Here is a 13098-nt window from a genome sequence, read left to right as displayed (position 1 = left end):
ATGATGTGGTAATGTGACAACATAAATGTAAACTAAAGTGTTCTGCTACTTCACAAAATCAAATTTTAATTTAAATGTGAATTGAATTCTCCACCATGAGCAAAGTCATAAAAAACCTCAAGATACGAAGATAATGATTTCACAACTCTTATTTCTTAAACTGTGTTTGGTATTGCTGCCTGTAGCTGCCACCTCTCTTCTTGTATAGATCCTTGAGATCTTAAGTACCCCTTGAGCCAAGATGTAGCTCATTTACTGTGTTGCTGAAGTTTTGATGGTTGTATAAAATATTCCATATTATGCTTTTCTAACACTGGAGACTGGGCAGAAGAACTATTTGGAGGTTCAAACCTGGCTAAGCAAGATTTTAAGAATAAACTAAGACTTGCAGAGCATTTGTTTTTTAATAATAACTATGCTTTATTAGACAGCTACTCTAAGTGCTAGGCATTGTCTCAAGCTCTTTAAATGTATAATATCTGTATTATTACTGGTTTTATACAAACAAAGAATCTGAGGATTGGAAAAGATGTGGTACTGTACGGAGTCATTCAGCAGGCATCAAGATTTAGACTCAAGTTTGTCTGATGCAAAGATAGTTTTCTTTCCACTGGGTCATTATGCATCAATAGGCAGAAGAGCGTCTTTGAATGTTTTGGAACATAAAAATGGAATAAACAGGTGCTTCAGTTAGATATGTGGGGTGACCCTCAGGGACATTATTTAAGATAGGGCTCCTGTTAAGAGGAAATGGCAAAAATAACAGAAGTTTGAACAAAGCTTATAGCAGTGGAATAGGAAAGTAATTGGAGTGTAGTAAAAGCAATTCTATGAAAAAAAAGTGCGTGAAAAACTTTTATCCTCCTATGTATCCCCTGAATCTAGCACAGTGCCTGCCTGTCTGTAGGGGTTCAACATTTGCTCATTGAACAAAAGGAAATCCATGGATGAGCTATTGGTCACCAAGGAAAAGCAGCAGGTACTCTCAACCAATGGGATCATGAATGGGATAACTTTCTAAAACAAGGACCTAACTCAAATGAATTGGAAAGGAAATGATGACAGGCATTCAGAGATGAAGGTGTTTGAAAATAATGACTGTGGCTGTAATAAGGGGAACAGTTTTATAAATGTGAGAAATAAGTGGAAAATGAATGATTGCCACATAGCCATCTTTTCCCATTAGCACAAACATAGCCCAAAGTATCTTATTCAACTACTCATGTAACATCTGACTACTCATATTACACAATAATCAAAACATGTTTAAAGGAGTATTTTATAGTTTATAAGGCACATTCATGAAAGGTTCATTATGTGAAAATTATGACAAAATTTTTAAACATAGCTAGAGCAGATGAAGAAGGCAATTTTATTGCCATTTTATAGATGAAATATAGGAGGATGAATGATAATTTCAAAACACAGCTGGCTCACAGGTAGTACTAGAACTTTTTATTATTTTTTATAATCTATACCATTTAATTATATTAGCAGTCATACATTCTGTACGATAAAATTCACTAATTTGAAGAGTCCAATTCGGTGAATTTTGACAAAGATATTGTGACAGCGTAACCAAAACCACAACCACAAATAAATCATAGAATATTTCCATCACCTTGAAAAGCTCCCTTATGTCCACTTGTGGTCAATCTGCTGCACCCATCCTTATGACGGCAGTGGCTGCTCCAGAGATATTGTCGCTGCCATCATGCTGGCTACAGCAGGGAGGCACAGCTGGGGCTGCACACTCCATGGAGCCAGTGGGAGCCCCATCCCTACCATGTTGGGGTGGGAGCTCCCCAGGAGCAATTGCAGCTGCCCAAACCGCAGCTGCAGACCTAAGCCTCCCACTCCATGGAGTAGGTAGGAACCTAAAACTAATTCATAGTTTTAAATTTAAGTTGTAGATCTATGATTCTTTTAGCACAAATTTTTGTTTATGTTGTGAAATAAGTGATAGTATTTATTTTTTCACATGTAAAAATTTTCCCACAGAATTTGTCAAAGACTATTCTGTTTTCATTTAATTACTTGGACAACTTAGTGAAAATCAGTTGACCGTGTAAGTAAAAAATCTCTTTCTAAACTCTGTTTTATTCTATTTACCTAAAGTTAATCCATATGCCAATACCACATCATGTTGCTTAATGTAGTTTCATAATTACTCTTATAGGTACAATAAACTGGCCAGGTGTGGTGGTTCATGTCTGTAATCCCAGCACTTAGGGAGGCCAAGGTGGGTGGATCACTTGAGGCCAGGAGTTCAAGATCAGCCTGGCCAACATGGTGAAACCTTATCTCTACTAAAAATACAAAAATTTTCTAGGTGTGGTGGCACATGCCTGTAGTCCCATCTACTTAGGAGGGTGAGGCACAAGAATCGCTTGAACCCAGGAGGCAGATGTGCAGTGAACTGAGATAGCACCACCGTACTGGGCAACAGAGCGAGACTCCATCTAAAATACAGTAAATGCTTCAATTTTTGTTTTTACCTTTTTATTTTATTTTATTTTATTTTGGCAACTCTTTGTCATTCCCATTTTCACATAAGTTTTAAAACAATATTGTTAATTTCTTCAAAAGTATCTCTGCTGTTTTTATTTAAATTTCGTAAATCCACAGATTACTCTGGACAAACTGACATGTTGATAGTATTGAGTCTTCTACTAATGAACATAGTATACATTTAGTTTTTTATTTGTCTCATATGGTTTGGTTGTGTCCCCACCCAAATCTCATCTTGAATTCCCATATGTTGTGGGAGGAACCTGGTGGGAGGTAATTGAATCATGGGGGCAGGTCTTTCACAGGCTCTTCTCATGATGTATAAGTCTTAGGAGATCCGATGGTGTTAAAAATGGGAGTTTCCCTGCACAAGCTTTCTCTTTGCCTGCTGCCATCCATGTAAGCTGTGACTTGCTCCTCCTTGCCTTCTGCCATGATTGTGAGGCCTCCCGAGCCACATGGAACTGTAATCCATTAAACCGTTTTTCTATATAAATTACCCCGTCTGGTGTACTTTCATGCAGCTTTATCAGCAGCATGAAAACGGACTAATGCAGTAAGTTGGTACCAGTAGAGTGAGGCACTGCTGAAAAGATACCCAAAAATGTGGAAGCAACTTTGAAACTGGGTAACAGGCAGAGGTTAGAACAGTTTGGAGGGCTCAGAAGAAGACATGAAAATGTGGGAAAGTTTGGAACTTCCTAGACACTTATTGAATGGCTTTGCACAAAATGTTGATAGTGATATAGACAATAACATTAAGGTTGAGGTGGTCTCAGATAGAAATGAGAAACTTGTTGAGAATTGGAACAAAGGTGACTCGTGTTACATTTTAGCAAAGAAACTGGAAGCATTTTGCCCCTGACCCAGAGATTTGTGGAACAAACATTGAACTTGAGACAGATGATTTAGGATATCTGGTGAAAGAAGTTCCTAAGCAGCAAAGCATTCAAGAGGTGGCTTGAGTGCTGTTAAAGGCATTCAGTTTTAAAAGAAAAACAGAGCATAAATACTTGAAAAATTTGCAGCCTGACAATGCGATAAAAAAAGAAATCCCATTTTCTGAGGAGAAATTCAAGCTGGCTGCAGAAATTTGCATAAGTAATGAGGAGCCAAATGTTAATCACCAAGACATTGAGGAAAATGTCTCCAGGGAATGTCAAAGGCCTTTGTAGCAGCCCCTCCCATCACAGGCCTTGAGGTTTAGGAGGAAAAAGTGGTTTCATGTGCTGGGCCCAGGGTCTCTCTGCTGTGTGCAGTTTAGGGACTTGGTGCCCTGCATCCCAGCTGCTCCAGCCATGACTAAAAGTGGGGAAGGTACAGATTGGGCTGTTGCTTCAGAGGGTGCAAGCCCCAAACCTTGGCAGCTTCCACATAGTGTTGAGCCTGTGAGTGCACAGAAGTCAAGAATTGAGGTTTGGGAACCTCTTCCTAGATTTCAGAGCATGTATGGAAATGCCTGGATGTCCAGGCAGAAGTTTGCTGTAGGGGTGGGGTCCTCCATGAAGAACATCTGCTAGGGCAGTGTAGAAGGGAAATGTGGGGTGGGAGCCCCCACAGAGAGTCCCTACTGGGGCCACCGGGTGGAGCTGTGAGAAGAAGTCCACTATCCTACAGACCCCAGAATGGTAGATCCACTGACAGTTTGCACCGTGCACTTGGAAAAGCTGCAGACACTCAATGCCAGCCCATGAAAGCAGCCAGGAGAGAGACTGTACCCTGCAAAGCCACAGGGTGGGGAGCTGCCCAAGACCATGGGAACCCACCTCTTGCTCAGCATGATCTGGATGTGAGACATGGAGTCAAAGGATATCATTTTGGAGCTTTAAGATTTGACTTCCCTGCTCGATTTTGGACTTGCATGGAGCCTGTAGCCACTTTGTTTTGGCCAATTTCTCCCATTTGAAAAGGCTGCATTTACCCAATGCAAGTACCTCCATTGTCTCTAGAAAGTAACTAACTTGCTTTTTATTGTACAGGCTCATAGAAAGAAGGGACTTGCCTTGTCTCAGATGAGACTTGGGACTGGGGACTTTTTAGTTAAAGCTGAAAGGAGTTAAGAATTTGAGGGACTGTTGGGAAGGCATGATTGGTTTTCAAATGTGAGGACATGAGATTTGGGAGGAGCCAGGGGAAGAATGATATGGTTTGGCTGTGTCTCCACCCAAATCTCATCTTGAATTCCCATGTGTTATTGGAGGAACCTGATGGGAAGTAATTGAATCATGGGGGTTGGTCTTTCCAATGCTGTTCTTGTGATAGCGAATAAGTCTCATGTGATCTAACGGTTTTATAAGGGGGAGTTTCCCTGCAAAAGTTCTCTATCTGCCTGCTGCCATCCATGTAAGAAGTGCCTTTGCTCCTCCTTGCCTTTCACCATGATTGTGAGGCCTCCCCAGACACGTGGAACTGTAAGTCCATTAAACACTTTTTCCTGTATAAATTACCCAGTCTCAGGCATGTCTTTATTTTTTTATTTTTATGTATGTATTTATTTTGAGACAGAGTTTCACTCTTGTAGCCCAGGCTGGAGAGCAATGGCATGATCTTGGCTCACTGCAACCACCACCTCCCAGGTTCAAGCAATTCTGCGTCTGCCTCCCAAGTAGCTGGGACCACATGTGCCCACCACCAGGCCTGGCTAATTTTTGTATTTTTATTAGAGATGGGATTTCACCATGTTGGCCAGGGCGGTTTTGAACTCCTGACCTCAGGTGATAGATTCACCTTGGCCTCCCAAAGTGCTGGGATTATAGGCATGAAACACCACACCTGGCCTTGGGTATGTCTTTATCAGCAGCATGAAAACAGACTAATACTTTGTCCAAGTAAAATTTTATAGTTTTTGCCATACAGATCTTGAATATACTGTTTGAAAATTATTCCTGTGTTATGATTTTAATGAAATTTTTCCCGTGTTATGATCTTTATTCCTGTGTTACGGTTTTAACAATGTGGCTACAGGCCCCATGCAAATCCAAAATTCAACAGGGCAGTCAAATCTTAAAGCTCCAAAATGATATCCTTTGACTGCATGTCTCACATCCAGATCACACTAATGCAAAAACTTCAGTTTCAAAATATTGATTGCTGGTATATAGGAATACAGTAAAATTTAAAAAATATCCATTATATCCTACTGCTTTTCTAAGTTCATATATCAAATTTAGCAGTTTGTTTTGGTTTTACTATTTTAATATTTTAAACATAGACTTTATTTTTTAAAGCAGTTTTAGGTTTACTGAAAAATTGTAGAGAAAGTACAGTCCCCATTTACCCCTTTTTCCTTAACTCATACACACAGTTTCTTCTAGTATTGCAATCTTGCATTGCTGTAGTACATTCACTTCCATTGTTGAACCAATACTGAAACCTTATCATTAACTCAATTCCGCCGTTTATGGTACAATTTCTTTGTGTTATATAGTTCTATGGTTTTTTCACACATGACAATATTATCATGCAGAATAGGTTCACTTTCCTAAAAATTCCCTGCTCCCCTATTCATTCTTCCTTCTCTCTCATCAACCACTGGCAATCACTAATCTTTTTACTCTCTATGGTTTTGCCTTTTCCAAAATGTCGTATAGTTGGAATGATATGGTGTGTAGCCTTTTCAGATTGGTTTCTTTCACTTAGCAGTATGCATTTAAGGTTTCTCTACATCTTTTCATGCCTTTATAGCTCATTTCCTTTTAGTGCTGTGTACATCCCTGTCTGCATGTACTACAGTTTATTCATCTATTCACCAAGGACTTCTTGGTTGCTTCCAAGTTTGGTAACTATGAATAAAGTTGCTATAAACATCCGTGTGCAGATTTTTATGTGGACATAAATTTCCAACACATTTTGATAAATACCAAGAAGCATGATTGCTGGATCACATAAAAATATGTTTAGTTTTGTCATAAACTGCCAAACTGTCTTCCACAGCAGCTATACCACTTTGCATTCCCACCAGCAATGAGTGAGAGTTCCCGTTGCCCCACATCTTTACCAGAAATTTGGTGTTGTCTTGGTGCTGTTGACTGTATTGTGCTCCCCTAAGATTCATGTGTTGAAGTTCTAACAATCGGTACCTCAGAATCTGACTGTCTTTGGAAATAGGGTCTTTAAAAAGGTAATTAGAATAAAATGAGGTAATTAGAGTGGGCTCTGATTCAATATGGTGTCCTTGTAAGGAGAGAAGATCAGAATACAGACACAGAAGGAATACTGTGAGAAGGCACAGGGAGAAGGTAAACATCTGTAAGCCAAAGAGAGAAGCCTCAAAAGAAACTAACCCTGCTGACACCTTATCTTGGACGTCTAGTCTTCAGAAGTATGAGAAAATAAATTTCTGGTTTTTGAGCCATCCATACTGTGTTATGGCAGCCCTAGCAAACTAACACACAGGGTTTTGAGTTTTAGCCATTATAATAGGTGTTTAGTGATATCTCATTGTTGTTTTAATTTGCAATTCCCTAATGATATATAATACTGGGTATCTTTTTATATGTTTGTCATCAGTGTATCTTCTTTGGCGAGGTGTCTGTTCAGATCTTTTGTCTATTTTTTAATTGAGTTGCTTGTTTACTGTTGAGTTTCAGGAGTTATTTGTATATGTTTGATAGATGTTCTTTATCAGATATATGCATATTTTCCCCCCAGTCTATGAATTTTCCATTAAAGCAATGATTTTCTGAGCATTCTAGCCAAGGCTCCTTGCATAATGTGGTCTGTCTACTCTGGCTGGTAGGAATTCAACTTACTTCAATCTGATTTGAGCTCTAATTAATTATCCAGTTTTCTGCTTTTTTGTTGATTATTTCCTATATCCTGTGAAATTTTATCCCACATATGTGCATCTCAGCATTCAGCCAAAGAATTGTTGGAATGAATAACTGCAGAAAGCTAGAGCTCTCTCTTCCTGTGGAATGGCTCCCTCCTCTCAGGTGCACTGTCACACAAATTCTAGCTGCCACATTCTACCTGGACTGCCATTTTCGTCTCTTCAACTCAGTGCAACCACAGTCTTTGAGGTCTGCTTTCCTATATTGAAACATAAAAACTGAACTCACAGAGCTCATTTTTCTTGTTTTTCTTCCTTCAGAGTTTACAGCACTGCATGGTGTGTTTTCCAACGTCTGAAAATATTTCTTTTCACATATATCTTGTACATGTTTTTGATGTTTATAGTGGGAGTGAGATCTCATGTAATCTTTCATAGGTCGTAATGGAAATCCCATCTAGTCATTTTGAGATACTTTCAATGCTAAAGGAGCAACCTGTTTGTCAATTTCTTTATAGGCATACAACCTTTTATTTTGACCTCAATTTTTGTACATTTTTAAAATTGATATTACCTTGAGATAAGTTAAATAGCATCAATCCTCTTTTACACTTTCAGGAACAAATATTTTAGAAATAAAAAAAGGTAATATTCACTTCTTTCAGACTTTTACATAATTATAAATCCAAAAGCAGTGTGAGTTTCACACAGGAAGAACCAAGATATAATATTTTAGAGTGTCAGACTTTGCCATGGTGGTGCATCCAGTACAAATTGTCTGTTAAATAATCATGAAAGGAGAGAGGGAGAAAGGAGAGAGGGAGAGAGAGAGAGAGAGGAAGAGAGAGAGAGAAGGAGAGAGAGAGAGGGAGGCTGGGAGGGAGGGAGACAGAGAGAGAGAGAGAGACAGGAAGAGAGATTTAGAAAGAACAAAATTGCAAGAACACTGTAATCCAAACATCACTGAAGAACATATAATAATATATAAGGGAACATATACTATCTGCACTATCTGCAACATTTATGGAAAATAAATGAGAAATGGGGATTGAAAGAGAATCCATCAAATAACCATTTTATTCATTTAATGTAATTTCTGAGCCAATTAATGAATATAAGTAGAAGATATATGGAAATATAATTACATTTTCATTACTCGGGAAGTGCCAAATTAAGGCAGTTCTTTTATTTGCAGGCAAATGGATTTCCTAATATAGAAACTGAAAAGTATATAGACCTATTCTCCAAATAATTGGTAGAATTGGACCACTATATGACAATCTGTCTTTACAAACAAATGGCTTAAAAGAAGCAGGGCAGAAAGTGTACTCTTCAGTACACCCCAGCTCCCATGAGTGATCAGACTCAAAGGAGCTTGGCTACACATGTAAGTTTCTCCTTGTAGTTCTCAGTCCATCTCTAGAGGAGAAGAAATGCTGAAGAATACTCAGTGCCTTTATATTGATGACAATAAGGGTACGCCTCAAAATAATGGAAATGTCAGAAGCATTTGTGATAGGTGTTTCACCCTTTTCTAAGTACAACATGGATTTGCTTTTTCTGATTGCAAGACTACCCCTGTAATGTCAAATGATAGCAATGTTTGACTATGTATATGTTTAACTATGTGTATGTTTAACTATGTTGAAGGACAAAAGCTCAGAGTGTCTACAGAGCAGGCTACATGGAATGGAATTGTTTAAAGAGGATAGGAAATTGTTTAAAGATTGTGAAAAGATGCCCACTTGGGAATTCGGTTCATATTTATTCGAGCACTGTGGAGAGACGGAACGTGGAGACACGGATGCTTGAGATGCCAATTAGCAGGCTATGGTAGCAATCTCAGTTACTTACATGGAGGAAGTGGTGGTATATTTGAGACACATACAACTGGATATGTCACTGTGGAGGTGGGAGGGGCTTCTTTCATCTAAATTTTAATGAAATTGCTATGTTCCAAACCACGTCACAAATTAACTGAAAAGTTTAAATCCTGCCCACGGATTTCACCTGAGTCTCTGTTTAGCATGAGTAAAAAGGAGTCTTACCACTCCTTGCCCTATACTGCCTATTTGTTCATTATTTAATTTTCCGTTTCATATAATTCTGCATCATCTCTATAATGTTAATATTTAATCCTGAACATAATCCAACATATGTCATGTCATTGCAAATAATATCATGACCCTGGTACACAGTATTTAAAACAATTATGACCTTCAGGTAAACAAAACAGGAATTTAACATCATTATTCTATTTTTGTTGTTTAAATTATATTAAAATTGTGTACATTTATTTTCTTAGAACACTCCATAGACCTATTTTCATAGGAACACATAGTTAAGTCCTTTCTTGTTATGTGGAAAATTCCTTAGTCATTGTCAGAGAAAGAAACAATTCACCAAGAAATCACAAAACTAACAGACTATTTTATCATTTTAGAAAGAAAATATCACATCATTAGTTTGAATGGCGAGTAGTGGTGGGAGGTATAGTTATGAAAGTGTTCTATTTATCATAGTTCACTCCAATTCTGACTGCATATACCCATTCAAGTTTCTAATCATAGCTGGTCTTTGTTTTTTAGGGAAAAAAAATGTAGAGAAATGGTGAGGAATTGCATTGTTAGAGTCTGTATAAAAAAAAAGTCTCAAGAGAAGAAAATCTGATATTATCTAAAGAAAGAAAACTCTGTGACTTTGGGGGATTCTTTGATGATTATACATTTAGAAAGAAGAAAAAAAAGGAGAAGGCGCTCACACATAAATACAAATTTAAGAGTTGCATGAAACTGTAACAGTGCCAAGAAGACTAATAAAAAATAATCTGAGCCTTGGAAAATATGCGAGGCACAATAAAAAGAACACTTTTACTAGGCTCAAAAACAGGAAGAGGAACAAGGAAGAGAGAGTTCCATTCCTTGCAACAGATGGTATAATGTTAACAGAACAACTTAACTGCTGTTTTGCTTTTGTCCTATTCATGCAGGGAGTTTGTCTCACTGAAACGTTAAAGGAAGATAAAATGCTGTTTAAGTCCCATTGTAGCTGAGGAAGTAACGAGAGATCTCACAATGCCAGCACCTCCACCTCAGAGATCTCCAGGCCAAACGCCCAAGTACAGAAGGAAGGAATGGCTAGAATCTGGTTTGGCAATTGCTGAAAACCGTGAAGAATAAGATAGGTGACTAGGATCCAGGGAAATAATTCACTTTTCAAAAAAAAGGTAAAACACCTGTGTGAGAACTTGATGTCAGCTACTTAGATTGTTTCAGAGTAGCCCTTGGAAAAGAGTAAAGCACATACTAGGGGTCAGTATGAATTTATTAACAGCAAACTATGGTATAGAGTATAACTTCCTTTTTCTCTATAAGATAGGGGAATGCAATTTTTTTTTTACTATACATTACCTTCTGGAAAAGCATCTTTCACTCCGCGTCTTTGTGAGATTCATCCTTGTTTTTTCACTTATCAGTAGCTCATTCCTTTTTATTACTGAGTCATATTTCAGTATGAATGCACCACAGTTTATTGCTCTCTGTGTAGACACTTGGACAATTTTCAATTTTTCATTACAAAGAATAAAGCTTTCATGAATATACTTATTTCTAACTTTTTCTGTGCATAGTTTTCCAATTTTCTTGAGTAAATTCCTAGGCAGGAAACTCCTTGGTTACAGTGAAAATATTTGGTATATATGATTTTATATATGGAATGTAAAATCCCAGGCCCCTTCTTCAAAGTGAAGGAAAACATTGTATGGTACATTCCCCCACACCATACATTAGAGTTCCCCTGACCCCATGTTCTTGCTGGTGTTTGGTTTTTCCAATTTTTAAAGCTTTAGCCATTCACATGTATGTAGTATAGGTATTGATTGTAAAAATCCATATTAAAATGTCTTAAAACATCACTGACATATAGTCATAGAACAATCTGGTGAATAATAAATGATTGAATAACTGTTTCCTGGGAATTAAAATCAATGCATCACCTTTGAGTCTCTTAGTCCGTCAGTCAACTGCATGACCATGCAAGTTAGCCAAGTTATGCAGGTCTCGGTTTCCTTTTTGGTGAAACAGCTTAATAATAGATCTGTCTCATAGGTTCGTACTAAAGATGGAATGAAAATACCTATAAGCGAATTAAAAAGGCTAGAATCTTAAAAAGTTCGATTTGATTTTCAGGGACCCCTTTAGCACACACTGCCTTAAATTGGAGTGGGTTCTTCAGCAGCAAACAATTGGTAAGTATTTCTCTGGATACATTTATTGTATGCTACCCCAGAATTCCAGAAGACCCTGTACTTAATTTTATATTAATCAGCATTTTTATTATTGCCTGAATGAAAATAGAAGTAACGTTAATGAAATCTCTAAATCTGATAGGAGAGTTAATGTTTGGTGTCAGAATTTAGTTGTAAAATCTTTAAACAGATGAAAATATGCCATAATCTAATAGAAATAATTATTTTTTAAAAGCAAGCAAACAAAAATTCACTGGACTTACATGGTCTTGCTACACTTAAAAAATAATTGTAAAGAAAAAGATTGGTTGAGTATAGCATTACAACCGTAACTACAGAAAAAAGTAATATCTATAACTGTGTTTATAGCATTATATTATTCATATTTTAACATAGTATTGTGTTTACTTTTGTTAATCGTGTTTTAAGAAGGATCTTGAAACAAAATGTATATTCAAAAGAGAATAAATAAGATGCAGGTATCTTTTAATTTGAGAAACAGTTGATGAGATTTAGTAGAAGATGGTGACATTGATATTTTGTCTTTTAGGCCAAAAGATAAGAACAAGCAAGAAAGCAAACAAATAAAAGTAACAACAAAATTTAAGAACCCCTTGCATGGAAGAGATGCTTATTTCCTCTGGACTGAAAGGTATGACTTAGATATAAGGTATGTACATTTGGGGGAAGGTGATTTTAGCTAAATGTAGCAGAAATTGAACTTTCTTTTCCTTCTCTCCTAGGATCCCATTTCTTTTTTTGATTTTAGGGCACTTGCCAAATTCTGTTGTAATGCTGACTTTACTGTCCGTCAATCCGAGTGTGAGCTACTTGAGACCACAGAGTTGAACCTTGAACAACTCAGGAGTCGGGGGCACTGGCACCCCCACACAGTTGAAAATTTGTGAATAACTTTTGACTCCCCCCAGGCTTAACTAATAGACTACTGTTGACTGGTAGTCTGATCAACAACATGAACAGTCAATTAACATATATTTAGTTAGTGTATTATATGTAGTATAACTGTATTCTCACAGTGAAGTAGGCTAGAGAAAAGAAAGCGTTGTTAAGAAAATCATAAGAAAGAGGAAATATATTTACTATTCATTAAGTAGAAAAGGATTATCACAAAAGGTCTTTATTCTTATCCTCTTCACATTGAATAGGCTGAGAAGGAGGAGAGGAGGGATTGGTCTTGCTGTCTCAGGGGTGACAGAGGAAAAAGAGGTGGAGGAGGTAGAAGAAGAGGCACACTAGGTTTAACTTTTATTGAACAAAATCTGACTATAAGTGGATCCACACAGTTCAAACCCATGTTGTTCAAGAGTCAGCTATATTTTATTGCCTTGTTAATCCTTCACAATTATCACAGAGCCAGATACGCACACTTGAGAGATGTGTGTTAAATTGAGTATAATAGATTATTTAATAAATAAAGACATCCAAGAACATGACTAGATGCATTTGCAAGGATACTGCCCCGAGATCCTGCAGTTATCACACAACTATGAAGGCAAATAATATAGATAATTTAGAAGTAACTTATTTTTGTTTTAGTTGGGAGTTCTAG

The 13098-nt window shown here is 37.3% G+C and overlaps 1 long non-coding RNA gene across 1 annotated transcript in view; it reads left to right on the top strand.

Moving 5' to 3' along the window:
• Positions 1-13098, top strand: part of LOC129463951 (uncharacterized) — a 291839-nt gene that overhangs the window by 211399 nt on the left and 67342 nt on the right. Inside the window, exons 6-8 of the long non-coding RNA XR_010115965.1 lie at positions 10272-10508; positions 11470-11528; positions 12079-12180. This is a non-coding gene — a long non-coding RNA (uncharacterized lncRNA). The remainder of the gene's footprint in view (positions 1-10271; positions 10509-11469; positions 11529-12078; positions 12181-13098) is intronic.

Source organism: Symphalangus syndactylus, chromosome 15 (assembly GCF_028878055.3).
Source record: "Symphalangus syndactylus isolate Jambi chromosome 15, NHGRI_mSymSyn1-v2.1_pri, whole genome shotgun sequence".
Taxonomy (NCBI): Eukaryota; Metazoa; Chordata; class Mammalia; order Primates; family Hylobatidae; genus Symphalangus; species Symphalangus syndactylus.
Note: the sequence above shows the minus strand (reverse complement) of the source record. Positions and strands in the feature narration are given on the sequence as shown.